A 15321-nucleotide genomic window follows, 5' to 3' on the forward strand; every position below is an offset into this window, starting at 1 on the left:
GAATGCTTGGGGTGTGTGTTGTGCTGCGGTGTTGGTTTGGAGAAGAAAGTAGCGTATACTTAAAGCTGGTCATTGTGTGCGTCGATGGATAAATGGAGGTTTTCTTAAGGGCTTTTGAAACCAAGCTTGTTTCATAGTTGTGCTGTTGTCAAGATCTTGGTTATGTCTGGGAAACGAGTGTGTTCCATATGTCCATATGTCTGTGTGTTCCTTTTACTCACCTCGTATAGGCAACCTGGTCCCCACACCCCCACCCAAGCCCTTAATGATCACCCTATCCTCCCTCAGGGCTGACCAGGTCCCCACACCCTTGATGATGACCCCTATCCTTCCTCAGGGCTGACCAGGTCACTACACCCTCGATGATCACCCTATCCTCCCTCAGGGCTGACCAGGTCCCTATGCCCACCCAAGCCCTTAATGATCACCCTATCCTCCCTCAGGGCTGACCGGGTCACCACACCCTTAATAATCACCCTATCCTCCCTCAGGGCAACTAATGGTCCCCACACCCCCATCCCAAGCTTTTAATGATCACCCTATCCTCCCTCAGGGTTGACCAGGTCCCCACCCACGCACCCACCCAAGGCCTTCATGATCACCCTATCCTCCCTCAGGGCTGACCTGGCTACAGACAGACACGCGAATACCGTGATGGTCAACGAATGACTGATCATACCCAGAATGATACAATGCAGGCACGGCAGCTGGCGTGCTGCGGCTCATCAGTTTATCTCCGATTAACACGCTCGGAAAGTAGGCCAATCACGAGCCAGGATGGAGGAGAACGTCCTGGTGATTGGTTATTGTGGCCTTGCGTAATCGATAAATCAGGGAACGAAATGCCAGAGGAATTTTGTGTGTGTGTGTGTGTGTGTGTGTGTGTGTGTGTGTGTGTTTATCGACCTGTATTTTCTCGTAAATACTTAGTTGCTTCATGTGTTCTACGAGGATTTGTGTGACCTTTTCAGTAACCCTAGGCGAAATGTTAAGTCATTTGAAGAATTCTTTTGCAAACTAGGCGACCTCTTCCCCATCAACTGTTAATGTGGAGGAAGCCAGACGTGGAATTCTTGTCGGACGAATGTTAAGACAATTGGCCTTTGAGAGAATTCTACCCACCCGATTTTTTTTTTTTTTTTTTTTTTTCGTTCGTGGTAGCGATATCCCTCTGCGATAACATTCTCTCGACACGAATTTTTCGAGAATTATTAAAACCATAGCATCTCAACAAGAAAAAATGATATGCGATATCTCTTCTCTTTGGTCGGACTTGAATTTGATGGCGAATCAGGAATCAATAAATTCCTCTCGTGTATATCTTCCAGGATGCCAGAGTTAAGTGGGGGGGATAGATTATTTTTTCCTTATATTTGCCCGGCAAATCATGGGGGTAATCAATCGCTGTCATGGTGGGCGTAATTGAAAAGAGAAAATGGAAGCTAATCTGTGATCTTCTTCTGTTTTTACTGGCCCCCGAAGACTTCAGCATCTATATCTTGAGTGGGGCAGTAGTTCGATCTTTGGGTCCGTTCGATCTTTGGGTCCGCCCTAGATCAACCTGTTTTCTTCATATGTCGGATTGATGTTATCTTACAGATGCACCTGTGATTTTTTTTTTCCCCCCGTATCATTCTCATGGACTGCAGCGAATAATTCCACGAACATATGACGATTTCTGTGGGTCGTTTTCCTCCCTGTATTGGCTGGCGTGACGGCGCAAAGTTTGCAAAGGTAGCAGTTATGGCAGTTGTTGACAATCATATTTACGACTCATTATATTTCCTCTCCTTGTTTGAAAGATGGACGAGGTGTTACCGGACTCTGCCTGTTTCAGGTTACGGTACTCTGCAACTGAAGTGTCGCCTTTGGTGAGGCTTCGACGCCATCTGTTGACGAAGCAGAGTAGAGTCTCGTCGAAGGACTTTTCGCTTCAGAGAAGTCCATCTTGTCCCTGCTGCTGACCGTAGCGCAGCCTAAGAGCTGTAGGACCTCCTCGTAAAAGAGTCCTTGGGCTGAGACCAGGACCCTTACATAGAGAGGGTCCTGAGGTGATTATAGACGATTCATGAACTGGATTTTGGCTAAGAGACAACGAAGGAGCAGCTAATGTGGAGAGAGTCTGATGACTGTACTCACTTTTCTGTGATTCTTTGGTCGGTCCAGTGAAGTGTCTTGTCTTGCAAAGTGTCCGATGGGTTCACTCACCTGCAGACCTCCCGTGTGTTTATCCATAAAAGATCAGTCAGGACTGTATGTAGAACACTCAGGTTTGTTAAACTGGTAGAACCTGGGGGTATATTGGCAGCATGATAGGATATGCATTTGGTTTAACTTCACTGTGGGAGAGGAAGTACGATAAGTTATTCACGTGGTTTAGTTTTGTATTCATGATGGGAGAGGAAGGATGATGAATTATACACGTGATAGTTCTGTATCCTCCTCATATCCTCCCTGGTCTCTTCTTCTCCATCCTGTCTCCTCCCTGGCCTCCTTGACCCATCCCTGACCCCCTCTTCTCCTCCCTGGCCTCCTTGACCCATCCTTGACCTCCTCTTCTCCTCCCTGGCCTCTCCCTTGCTTCTCCGAACGACATGTACACACATGTATGTATGTATGTATGTAGGTACGAGCGTGCTTCCACAACATATACCAAGTGCACGACCTCCTAATTACCTCTGGCTCACTGGTATGTCCATTGATTCGCACCGTGATACCCAGAACCCCAGTGCTTCGATGTCTGGAACCTCAGTACTTCGGCGTCCAGAAACTCATTACTTCGATATCCAGAACCTCAACACTTAGATATCTTAGAACCTCAACACTTCGACATCGAGAACCTCCTCATGTCGATATGTACAACCTTTTCAGAGTGGGTAACCAGAACCTCAGAACCTGGACTGCTAGAACCTGAGCTCTTCGATATCCAGAACATCAGAACTTCGACGTCCATGACCCCGCTCGTGTTACATATCATTCACTATAAGCGTGGCCAACCACAAGGATGATCGAGGCTTCTAAGTTTTGCAGTCAGTATATATATATATATATATATATATATATATATATATATATATATATATATATATATATATATATATATATTATTATTATTATTATTATTATTATTATTATTTTGCTTTGTCGCTGTCTCCCGCGTTTGCGAGGTAGCGCAAGGAAACAGACGAAAGAAATGGCCCAACCCACCCCCATACACATGTATATACATACACGTCCACACACGCAAATATACATACCTATACATCTCAATGTACACATATATATACACACACCGACACATACATATATACCCATGCACACAATTCACACTGTCTGCCTTTATTCATTCTCATCGCCACCTCGCCACACATGGAATACCATCCCCCTCCCCCCTCATGTGTGCGAGGTAGCGCTAGGAAAAGACAGCAAAGGCCCCATTCGTTCACACTCAGCCTCTAGCTGTCATGCAATGATGCCCGAAACCACAGCTCCCTTTCCACATCCAGGCCCCACACAACTTTCCATGGTTTACCCCAGACGCTTCACATGCCCTGATTCAATCCACTGACAGCACATCAACCCCGGTATACTACATCGATCCAATTCACTCTGAAGTCTGTTGTGGATAAGAGAGCTTGGGAAGTGAGTCAGTTGTTGTTCGCTGATGATACAGCGCTGGTGGCTGATTCATGTGAGAAACTGCAGAAGCTGGTGACTGAGTTTGGTAAAGTGTGTGAAAGAAGAAAGTTAAGAGTAAATGTGAATAAGAGCAAGGTTATTAGGTACAGTAGGGTTGAGGGTCAAGTCAATTGGGAGGTAAGTTTGAATGGAGAAAAACTGGAGGGAGTAAAGTGTTTTAGATATCTGGGAGTGGATCTGGCAGCGGATGGAACCATGGAAGCGGAAGTGAATCATAGCTATGGTGGGGGAGGGGGCAAAAATCCTGGGAGCCTTGAAGAATGTGTGGAAGTCGAGAACATTATCTCGGAAAGCAAAAATGGGTATGTTTGAAGGAATAGTGGTTCCAACAATGTTGTATGGTTGCGAGGCGTAGGCTATGGATAGAGTTGTGCGCAGGAGGGTGGATGTGCTGGAAATGAGATGTTTGACGACAATGTGTGGTGTGAGGTGGTTTGATCAAGTAAGTAATGTAAGGGTAAGAGAGATGTGTGGAGATAAAAAGAGCGTGGTTGAAAGAGCAGAAGAGGGTGTTTTGAAATGGTTTGGGCACATGGAGAGAATGAGTGAGGAAAGATTGACCAAGAGGATATATGTGTCGGAGGTGGAGGGAACGAGGAGAAGTTGGAGACCAAATTGGGGGTGGAAAGATGGAGTGAAAAAGATTTTGAGTGATCGGGGCCTGAACAAAGTATAAAAAAAAAAAAAAAAAAAAAAAAATATATATATATATATATATATATATATATATATATATATATATATATATATATATATATATATATATATATATATATATATTACATCATGCCCTTCTGAAAGCAGGATTCGAACCGCTACCATTCATTCTAATATTTTCCTAGGTAAATGTTCTCTCTCTCTCTCTCTCTCTCTCTCTCTCTCTCTCTCTCTGAAAACCCTCCCCATTTTCATGGAACAAGGTACACACACACACACACCCTCATGAAATCACTTGCATCAACCCGTGCCAAAGGAAAAGACTGACTGACTCGTCGGGGTTAAAAAGAAAAGAAAAAAAAAGAGAACTGGAAAGAATACAAATGAGGAAATTAGTGGGTAGTACGACGTGCTCCAGCCTATGTTGGGAGTGTATTTCTCTTGATGAAAATCCTCCAACAAGTTTATTCCGGCGAGAGAGAGGAATCTACAACCCGCCTCCGCCATGCATCACAATCAACATTCTTTATTTTTTTCTCTCTCTCGTTCGAAAAAAGAATTTATTCTATTTCCACTCACGGCCGAAGCAAAGTTTCGCCCTGAGCTCGAGCGTTACGACTGATGAAGTAAATTTGTGGATGAGAACGTTGTAGTTTGGTCGCTACACCTACTGTTTCACAGCCGCTTGGGAGTCGCAAGGGTGACTGACGCTTTGACAGTCGCAGAGTGCGCCAGTGGCTCACTGCGCCAAGTGCCGTCACTGACCCCTCTCAAGTTACACCAGGTGGGCAGCCCCAGCGATGTTGTACCTCCGTGGTCGGTGGCTGACTACCACCTACTGCCCTCCAGAGAGAGAGAAAGAGGTTCAGAAACTGAGAGAGAGAGAGAGAGAGAGAGAGAGAGAGAGAGAGAGAGAGAGAGAGAGAGAGAGGTTCAGAAACAGAGAGAGAGAGCTTCAGAACCTATTCCAAGCGGCAGAAACATCGGTTTAAAGAAGTTTGTAGAAGTCTGAGAAAAAAAAAGAATAATTCCTAGAAAGTCGTGTATCATCTCCATCTGGGCCTCGACTCTTGTTCCTCTGTGGTGGGAGGACGAGCAATCAGGGATCCCGTCTGTCGTGTTTCAATGGCCAGGCTGGGCGGGCGGGCGGCCGCGTCCAGTGGCCAGCCTCAATACTATCGCCACACGGCCCACTGACTCCCCTGACCACGGGGTATTCTAACCATACAACCCTCTTGATCTCCTCCTCTCTCCTCACCCCCGTAGCATTCTCCCCACCCCACTTCCTCCTCCCCAGTTTCTTCCGTTGGTCACTCTCTCGTCGATGGCGACCCTCAATGACGTCATGTGTTCCCTCACTGCCCTCCACTTCCTCTTTCTTGACCCTCAAGTCCGGACGTGTTTACTCCCTCATACTTCCCCCGCCTCCTCTACCCATTTCCCTCACTCCTCCCCTACACACACAACCCCTCCTCCTCCTCGTATGGAGCAAGGCCCACACACACACACACACACACACACACACACACACACACACACACACACACACACACACACACACACGAGGTTTTCAGATACCTGAACTTAAGATTCAGCTTCCGTTTGATAGGAAGTGGTTCATCTGGGCGTAAAGCAGAAGGGACGACTTCAAAAAGTTTCTAAAATTTGCTCCCCCTCGCTCCCCTCCCCCCATATATTTTTCTTGCCAACAAGGAAAAAAAAAGGTTAAATCTCTCCCAAAAGATATGTATTGTTAGGCCAGTATCGTAGCCTTAAGATGCCACGTTAACTGTAGGTGAATGAATGTGTTTTGAGAACGATAACTCAGGGTGATGCAGACGCTTGGTTTAAGGAGGAGTGTCTCACGACACACTCGCCCATACCATCACTCACCTCACAAGTCTCACGTCACGAAGCTCACCTGACGCTGGTCGATGACAGACGTGCACTCTTCACTCCTCTTAACCCGGTGAGGTCAAGGAAATATGACATAAAAATTCCTGACGTCGCTCACTTTGCTTCTCCACAGCGCAAACGGGAAATCCGCTTCGGGGTTTTTCGCAAGAAACATTCTAGATTTGGTGATGATCACAAGACTAGATCAGATGAACGTGTGTGAGGCCTGCGAAAAGCCAGGGAACAATTATCACAGCATCACTCGGTTCACTGTAGACCGCCACTTCCACAACAGAATTAACAAAAGCGTGGTACTTAAGATTCCTAGATCAGCAAGCTTCGGTTAGATCCACCGTACCATTAGATACAAACACAGACTCAAGCTCATCTCGCCATCATGAATTAGACCATGAATGCAGGACGCTGCTGCTACTGGCCACCAGCAAATAACCTCCTCATGGACCATCAGTGTCATGTGTTATAAGCACGTCCTCCCATGTACTCCCACGTACACCCAGTGTGTAATTAGTATTGTACGATAGAAAGTATCCAATCAACACTCAGGTCTTGTGAACACTCAGGTTATGGCACAGATCACGATACGTTCCAGTCGTGAAAACACTTGGTTGATGACGCGTTTTGCGATACATTTCATGATAGACTCAAGTGAGACCATCTCAGGATGACGGGGATAATCCGCCTTTACCCTAAGGAGTATTTGCATCATAGGAAAAAAAAAAAAAAAGATGGAGACTTCTCTGACAATAGGGTTTTGTAAGCTAAGGAGGAAAAATGCAAGTTTATATACAATAGGCCGTTGTGAGGGAGCTGGCCTGAGTATATCCATGGGAAGGACCTATTACAAGGGAGAGGAAGAGGTCACTTTTACACGCGCATGTGCTCTCTCTCTCTCTCTCTCTCTCTCTCTCTCTCTCTCTCTCTCTCTCTCTCTCTCTCTCTCTCTCTCTCTCTCTCTCTCTCTCTCTCTCGAGTACCCCGCTGCCCACCTATAATTCACGTATCCTTATTCCCTCCCATTCTTACCAACTTCTCCCCAACTTCAAACTCTTTTTTGCTCCCCCTCCCACCAAATCCCTCTCTCGTCAGCTCCCTCTCCCTTCAACCGTCTCCCCCCATCTCCCTCTCCCTTCAACTCTCTCCCTCCCACCACCTCCCTATCCCTTCAACTCCTTCCCTCTCCCGTCAACTCCCTCCCTCCACTTCCCTCTCCCGTCAACTCCCTCCCAACCACTTCCCTCACCCGTCAACTCCCTCCCTCCCACCTCCCTCACCCGTCAGTTCCCTCCCTCCCACCTTTCTCTCCCGTCAGCTCCCTCCCTCCCACCTCCCCTTCCCGTCAGTTCCCTCCCTCCCACCTTCCTCTCCCGTCAGCTCTCTCCCTCCCACCTCCCTCTCCATTTCCCCCAGTGGAGATAATTGGGATGTTTGTTTTTCTGCGAGCGTATGAGGCTGTCTGGCCGTACCTGCCATTCCTTTATGATCCGCCTGATCACTCTTTTTTGCGCTGATTGCCGTGGACTTTGAGAGTAAATTGCGACAAATTACATTTCCATATAAAAATATTGGATTTAGCGTTCATTATGATTTTTTGTGTTGTGTGTGTGTGTGTGTGTGTGTGCGTGTGTGGGTGGGTGGATGGGTGTGAGTGTACGCTCGCGCGTCTTTTTTTTTTTCAGTGGTATGGATTTCTTGTGTGTGTGTGTGTGTGTGTGTGTGTGTGTGTGTGTGTGTGCGTGTATGTGTGTGTGTGTGTGTGTAATTTGATGGATGGTAGATTTCCATCATATTTATAAGTAGACTTTGAGGAGACGGGGTTGGAGGAGCACTTGAGAGAATGTGTACGAGAGAGAGGAAGAATAGTAGGGAAAACAGAGAGAGAGAGAGAGAGAGAGAGAGAGAGAGAGAGAGAGAGAGAGAGAGAGAGAGATTAGGTAAGATAAGCGTAGGTTAGGTTCACTAAGATTGGATAAGGTAAGGTAAGGTTCATTAAGATTAGATAAGGAAAGATAAGGGGCAGGTCAGGTTCAGTAAGACTAGATAAGGTAAGATAAGGGTAGGATAAGGTTAACTAAGATAGGGTTTGGTCTGGTTACATTTCCACGTACAGATAACGAGTGATTTAAAGGCGTTTTTAGCTCTACAAACAGTACCAAAATGCTAACCATGACTTGGGTTGTTAGAGAGAACCAATTGCCAAGCTTTTCAGGTTAGGTTAGGTATAGAAGTATTGATGATTGATTGGGGAGGTCCTGCCCATGTTTGACGCGCCACATCAAAATCTTGCTCAAGTCAGTATTGTTAACGAGAGCCGATTGGCCATCAAAAATCAAATGATAAAGTAGACTGAAACAGCTTTGATCGTTTAAGATCATTTGAAAAGAAAATACAACTTGAAATAAGGGTTTACATCGAGCTGAAAATGGACCAGATAAACACTTGTGGAAACACGTCTTTTTAAAGTCATAAAAGAAGATGGTAAAAACCCTGGAGCTTTTCGAAGGGCTTAGCCTCCCTCACCCCTGACTCCCTTTCCATCCCCCCCCCCTCGACTCCCCCCCCCCCCCTCGGGCGTTGACCCGGATCCACCTTAGGGGTCGACCGCTCTTGTATTCAAGCCTTAATTGTTGTTCAGAAGTTCGTTGAACACCTCGGATATAACACCGTTTCCTTTTTTTAACTCTGAACAATGGAATTAAAACCTTGTTAATTTATGATGATTCGCATGTTTCCCCGACTTGGTGATGTTTGCGGAGGGATGAAAACGGTGTAACAAATTGCGAGCGAGACGTGAGAAGTTAGCGTATTTTAGGTGTTAATGATGATTAATTAGGAAAGAGTGGGTCTTAATAGCTTCTTAATTGATAACTAAATCACAGTGCGTTATGTCGGTGGCTTTGATGATGCTGTAACGAAACAGGGGTAAATGGATCCTAATAACAACGTAATTAATTGAGCTAAATAGATGGATTTTCTCTTCTTTTTTTTTTTTTTAAGTTACGCAACACATCGCTTGTGTAAGGATGGCTAGTGTTGGGGTCAAGGATCTACGAGTGACCTTGAGAGTCGACCAGGGCAGCCATCGGTCGGGTGGAGAGATGGGTAACTAATGCGAAATGCTGGAGTTCATTTTGCAAATAGAGAACGCTGGATTCTAATGGACAAAGAATATCTCTTGTGCTTCATGAAGATTTGCCGACGACTCCACCATCAGTGGTATGATAAATAAGTGGAAAGTTGATGTCACTATTTGGTAATTAGCATTTTATTAATTTACTTATGTCTGGTAGAGATGAATAATAAATCAGATTATTTTTCATTCTTATTAGCTGATAACTTTTCACTATAGATTTCCATGCAGTAAACCTCTGGGCATCGTGTGCCTTCGCAGTGTAGTGGTTAACGTAGCTGCTTATTAGACACACGGGCTTGAGTTCGAATTCTGGACGAGGGAATTCCTGCCATAAGAAAAAAGAAGAATGGCTTAGGAATATCTGTGGTGACAGGTGGAAACCAGCTCTCACGGCACGACCCCTGGACCACTACATGACGACCCTTGGGTGTGATAGCTTCACCTCTGATCCTGATGATCACTGAGTGTCAGACCAAAGGATAGGCTTTCCTATCCAAGGGTCGTGTCGTTGTGCTTAAGAAGCTGACATTAAATACCTGATGTGGTGAGCCTCATAGTCGGTCCCCAAAGTGACCTTATGATATAAAATAAGAAAAAGAAAATTAATATAAAATAAAAAATTAATATGAAATAAGAAAAAGAAAATTAATGATAATAAAATATGACAGAGAACTCTACCACTTTTGTTATTATTATTTCTTAGCATAATTGAGTAAAGTTCTAACATTTGAAAATTTGGAGCAGTGACCAGATGGAGAGATCAGAAATAGCAAATACCGCCAGGGGACACTAGCGCCTTGTGCTTAAATAAGCAGTAGCCTGATCGAGCGCTCACAACAGAACTCATAACGTAACAAAGGTATTGCATATAGTTTTTATAAGCAGGACGCACCATGCATGACCCAACCGAGTTTTGCAGCAACGTCAAAAAACACACTTGCAATTCTTTTATATTTTGCTAAGTATGAACGTCATTACACACGTACACCCCCTAAAAAAAAAAGTATCCTCACATTTTTGTATTAGACAATATGACACAACGAACGAAGGATTCTGACAAACCTAATGAGACAACAGGAGTCGCAGCGGTCATTTTGAAATCCACCGGACTCATCCGTAAAGATAATCTATTTGTCGGATGTGTATGTACGTCACGACAATAGTTGAGGATATCACCAGCGTGTGTTGGATGTGAAGAACTGTGGGAGCGCCATCTATAAGTGCCTGTCGTGACTGACGTTGGAAATATCTAGGCCAGTGGACTACAGACACAGTCTTCAGGTCGCCAGTAGAACGAGAGGGGTGTCAGCCACGTGCGGAACTAGGATAAAAAAAATGTGAGAATATTCGGGGCATCGGTGTAGATTTTATCGCTGTCGGTAGGTGAGTGTTTTACACCCGGAATGAGGCAAAGTATTCTCTCTCTCTCTCTCTCTCTCTCTCTCTCTCTCTCTCTCTCTCTCTCTCTCTCTCTCTCTCTCTCTCTCTCTCTCTAGCAGGATTGTTCCATTATGGCATGGAATGATCGACCAATAAGGGTTAGTTGAAAGCAACGTTTAGAAAGACTGGACGAACCCTAGCTCTGCGCAGGTCCACGACAGACTTTATGTGCGCCTTTATGATTCATAAAATGTTTACCGTTATTTTATTTCTTCAGGTCAACGATTTGCTCCTCTACTATCTCTCCACATTAAGTTCTATGTCCCTGATCGCCTCTGCTACCGCAAGCAGCCTCGAGAGGACCCATTGTTCTGTTACTATTTGTATATCCTTTGTATCTGTGAATGTGCTGCTAGGATGTAATATATTCCGAGTAAGGGGGCTGTGTTACTCCTACGGGAGCGTGTCCACAGCGGCCCGTGACCACACATAGTACTTAGCCCAGCCAAACGATACCTTGTCTTACCTTGGCGACAGCCTTAATGGCTGGTTTGTTTACCAACGGGCAGCCGAGAAATAAAATAGAGCGAGCAGGGGCCGGGTCCTCCATTATGGCACCTTTCGTCGGTGAGAGAATGTGTTGCTGCTTCAGGCAAATCCTGTTTACTGTCTTTAATTTTCCTTTTAACTTTGCCTGTGGTGAGCAGATGATACGCAAAGCAGGAAAGGTGTCTGTGTGGTCGCGTGTTTACGTAACAATCACAATTATTTCCATCATTGTCCTCTCGCTTGATGTTAGATGAAGACAGAAATCTCCAACTGTTATCCCCTATTTGAAGTTTATGGTTATAGACAGGTAGATGTCAGATGTTAACCTGTAATCATCCTCATACCAAAAGAATACTTAATGATCTCTCATACGTGTATGTTTACCTGACTGCCAGTCAGCTAATAGAAAGGATGAACGTGGTGTGAATAGAATCATAAACTCATTAGAGACAGAAAACGTCACTTCAGTGGCTGCAAGGTATCATTAAGTGTATAGGTGAAGGTATCACTTTCTTACAATTGGCATTTAAAAATACAACCAGTGGATGGATCACCTGGGATCAAAAATCTCAGGCAAAATAATGGCTCTCCCAACATCCATGCAAAAGCCTATCAAGCAGTTTTAGAAACGTAAGGGGACTTTCTGATCTTTAATCTCCTAACTTTGATGCCATTTGGCTCAAAATTTCTCAATTTCCTGTATTTCTGCTGTTATATTTTGTTTATCCTCCGATTTTGACAGTGATCTCGTTCTCCATATGTAGGTCTGAAACAATTTAGGTGACTAAACTTGACAGACAAAGGACCACTGTGCTGTACCAGACCCATTATAGTCGGGACACATAAGACTGCCTCAGTTGGAACAAGACTTATAGAAATATCTTTCGTACGAACCTAAAGAACAACTTCGTTGATCAAGGCATCCTAGATAACAATTACTTAAAGAAAGGTTGTATGGAGCCTGGATGGCAGTTTCCTAGAAGGTGCTGGTGTTGGAAATGGCAGGATATGGTGACATTCAGCATCCCTCTGCACCAGCCATCACCGAGGCCACAGTGGTAGACGGAAGGCGTGCTTGCTAGGATTCGCCAGTTCAAGTCAGGAACGGAGGTCATGCCATAGACAGAACGGGTCGAGTGTGAGTTCGTAGGGTATGTGTTCTCGGGGCCCCATTACTGGCATAGGTCAGGTGTGTTGTTCTCGGGGTGCCGTTGCTGGAACTGGTCGTCTGTGTTCTCGGGTTGTTTAGTATGACTAGCATAGATCGAGTGTGTGCTATCGCGTTGCACTTGTCGGCATAGGTAGAGTTTGTGAGCCCTCGGGGTACCATTACTGCCCAGGCCTGGCCCATGCGTAGCTGTGAGTGTATGAGCGGTCGTATGTGTGTGTGCTTGTGTGTGTTTGTGTGTGTGTGTCGCGTAAGGCGGAAGATAATTCGACTCGAAGCCACAGTACCGCAGCACCGTGAAGCGTCTCGAGCCAGGAAGTAGTGCGCTACGAGCTCCAAACGTAATACCAAACTATTATAGTAATTTCAGCGACCTCAATAACTTCCTTTAGTGGGGGTAATTTTTGCAAAAAAAAAAAAAAAAAAATTCTAGAATAATCACTGGGTATACTGCTGTAAAATCTTGACGTTACTAAAAGTGGTGAGTGGATTCAAGTGTGTCCACACTAATTCATGTTCTCTGTGATGTATGCAAATCATCTCTCAGTAATCTGTTATATCAATCTTTAATTAGGACGTATTATTTCTTTTTCACTTTCCCTATTTTTTGGTTTTCTCACAGACGCTTGTACTCTGACATAAAGGTTAATCTTTGTTCATTATATGGTGCTTTGACTTGTACCCTTTCTCCATTGCTTAGACTACGTTGCGGGACATGCAAGTTATGTATAGTTTTAAGTTATTCTTCTCTAACTTACAGTGTGTATCACTACTTCCTCTCGTGTGACCTCTCGTATCCCCAGTCGCTTGTGAGGACCCGGACACGTCCGCTCTCGTGACCCGCGCTGACCTGTGATCTAGTTTAGTGTAGCCTTATCATTACTATCCCCCACACGAACCCGCTACAATTTCAGCTGCTACTAAAGTTCATTGTCCTTGACTTGTAAACTGAAAGACTTTAAGTTTAGGTAAGCTCGGCTCCTGGACATGCGATTCGGGTCTGATCAGGATATATGTATATATATATATATTTTTTTTTTCTTTTTGAAAATATACCATTATTCCTTGTTGCTAAATTGAAAATTACACAAGTTTATGCCTTCATTGTGATTCTTTGGTTTATTTTCTCAACATGAATTTCTTTTATGGGTATATAAATTCGACTTTATAACCCAAAGCCTCTTCAGTAGTTGCTAAATATATCTATATAAACGCCATTGAGGATTGGATTTTATCTCCTTTCGTCAGAACAGATTATCATAAATGAAATCGGGGAATGGAATTTTTTTTTCTTTGATGCAACTTGCTTGGAACAAGAGCTTGTGAATTACACTTTATCGTGACATTGTTTTCCACAGGATTGAATAAGGAAGACACGACAGGTACATTGACCTTTGGGCAGGACAATGTCTTATGCTTTTCTCAAAGAGGAGATGATGTCATGGAGAGATAAAGATGTCAGCTCTTGTGATATCTTAGGAATTGTCCAAAACACAATAGATATACAGGAGTGATAAGTGTGTCATCCCTTCCATTATTTTTTTTTTTTTTTACCACACGCTGATCAGTATTTGGTAAACCAGTCTCCTGCATCGGTTGTGCTGTGACCTGACACAGCAAACTTGCAAACTGCCTCTGAAACCAGGTGCGACTTTGAAGTATATTTCAATGTAGAATTGCCTTTGGTTTGTCTTAATGATGAACTTCGCTGTAAAGAGACAGTGTGTGTGCAAAAGGAACTTTGATGAAGAGTTATAGTCTGACGAGGAACGCACACAGAATGAAGGGTTCAAATTGAACTCATCGTGTGTACAGCTGTAGACCTGTCATTTAAAAGCGGGAAATCATTTGAGGAAGGAAAGGCGAGTGGACGAAGAGAACTCCACAGCTTCGGTGTGTGTGGAAAGACGGGAGAGTCATAATGATAGATCCTCGTGTGGCTGGTCTCCACACACAAACTATGGGAAGCAGCGAACAGACGCGCACCGCGGGTCCAGGTCGTAGTCAGTGAGACGAACGAAGACACCTCACAGGAGAAGTGACCGAAATAATTCCCGTATCATTGCGGTGGAGGGAGAGGGATGACTGAAGAGACGTACAATCAGGAGCTAATAAAGCGGTATGCCTTTTTATTGCACTCTGGCTAAGATAAAGGTGGAAAGGCGACCCACTCCAGATACGCGAGCGGTACTGTACTCCACACTAGGGCGAATGAAACCCCTGTATTATTGTAATACCTGCTCACTTGAAAAATCATTTCACTACCAGTTAACACTACCTCATCTTTTGGGAAGCAGATTTTAAGATATTCGTTATGCAGGGTTTCCATGACAGAGGAAAGGAGTTGGTAGTGCCTAGCGTGTTATTGTTATTTGAGGGTTGTATTGAGGTGGGAAATCAATCATTATTTTCAAATCTGCGCTAAATGTACAACTTTCACATAGGTGCATAGAGTGTTGATCGAAACGTTTGGGAGTTATGAAGAGATGTGGGTAGAAATTGCCTTTTTGTACTACTGCATTGAAATATTTCTGTTTCCCCTCACCTCGAGATATGTTCGCTTAAAGATGCGTGAAATGTGGATTTCTTCTACCTTGTCAAACAGTACTTTTGTCAAAATTCTATTTTCTTCCTACTTGATTCTAATGTACTTATTCCTTGCCTCTGAATCCTTTCAAACGCTGCTTGAGTATCATAACAGCGTGTTAGAAGATAGGCTAGGGGGCGAACTTGTTATCAAAGGAGAATGGGACGATAGATAGCCCAGTTTTTGAAAGCCTACGGACTGGCTCTGCCGTAAGCCTCGGCTCCTTCAAATACT

Source organism: Panulirus ornatus, chromosome 14, assembly GCF_036320965.1.
Source record: "Panulirus ornatus isolate Po-2019 chromosome 14, ASM3632096v1, whole genome shotgun sequence".
Classification (NCBI taxonomy): Eukaryota; Metazoa; Arthropoda; class Malacostraca; order Decapoda; family Palinuridae; genus Panulirus; species Panulirus ornatus.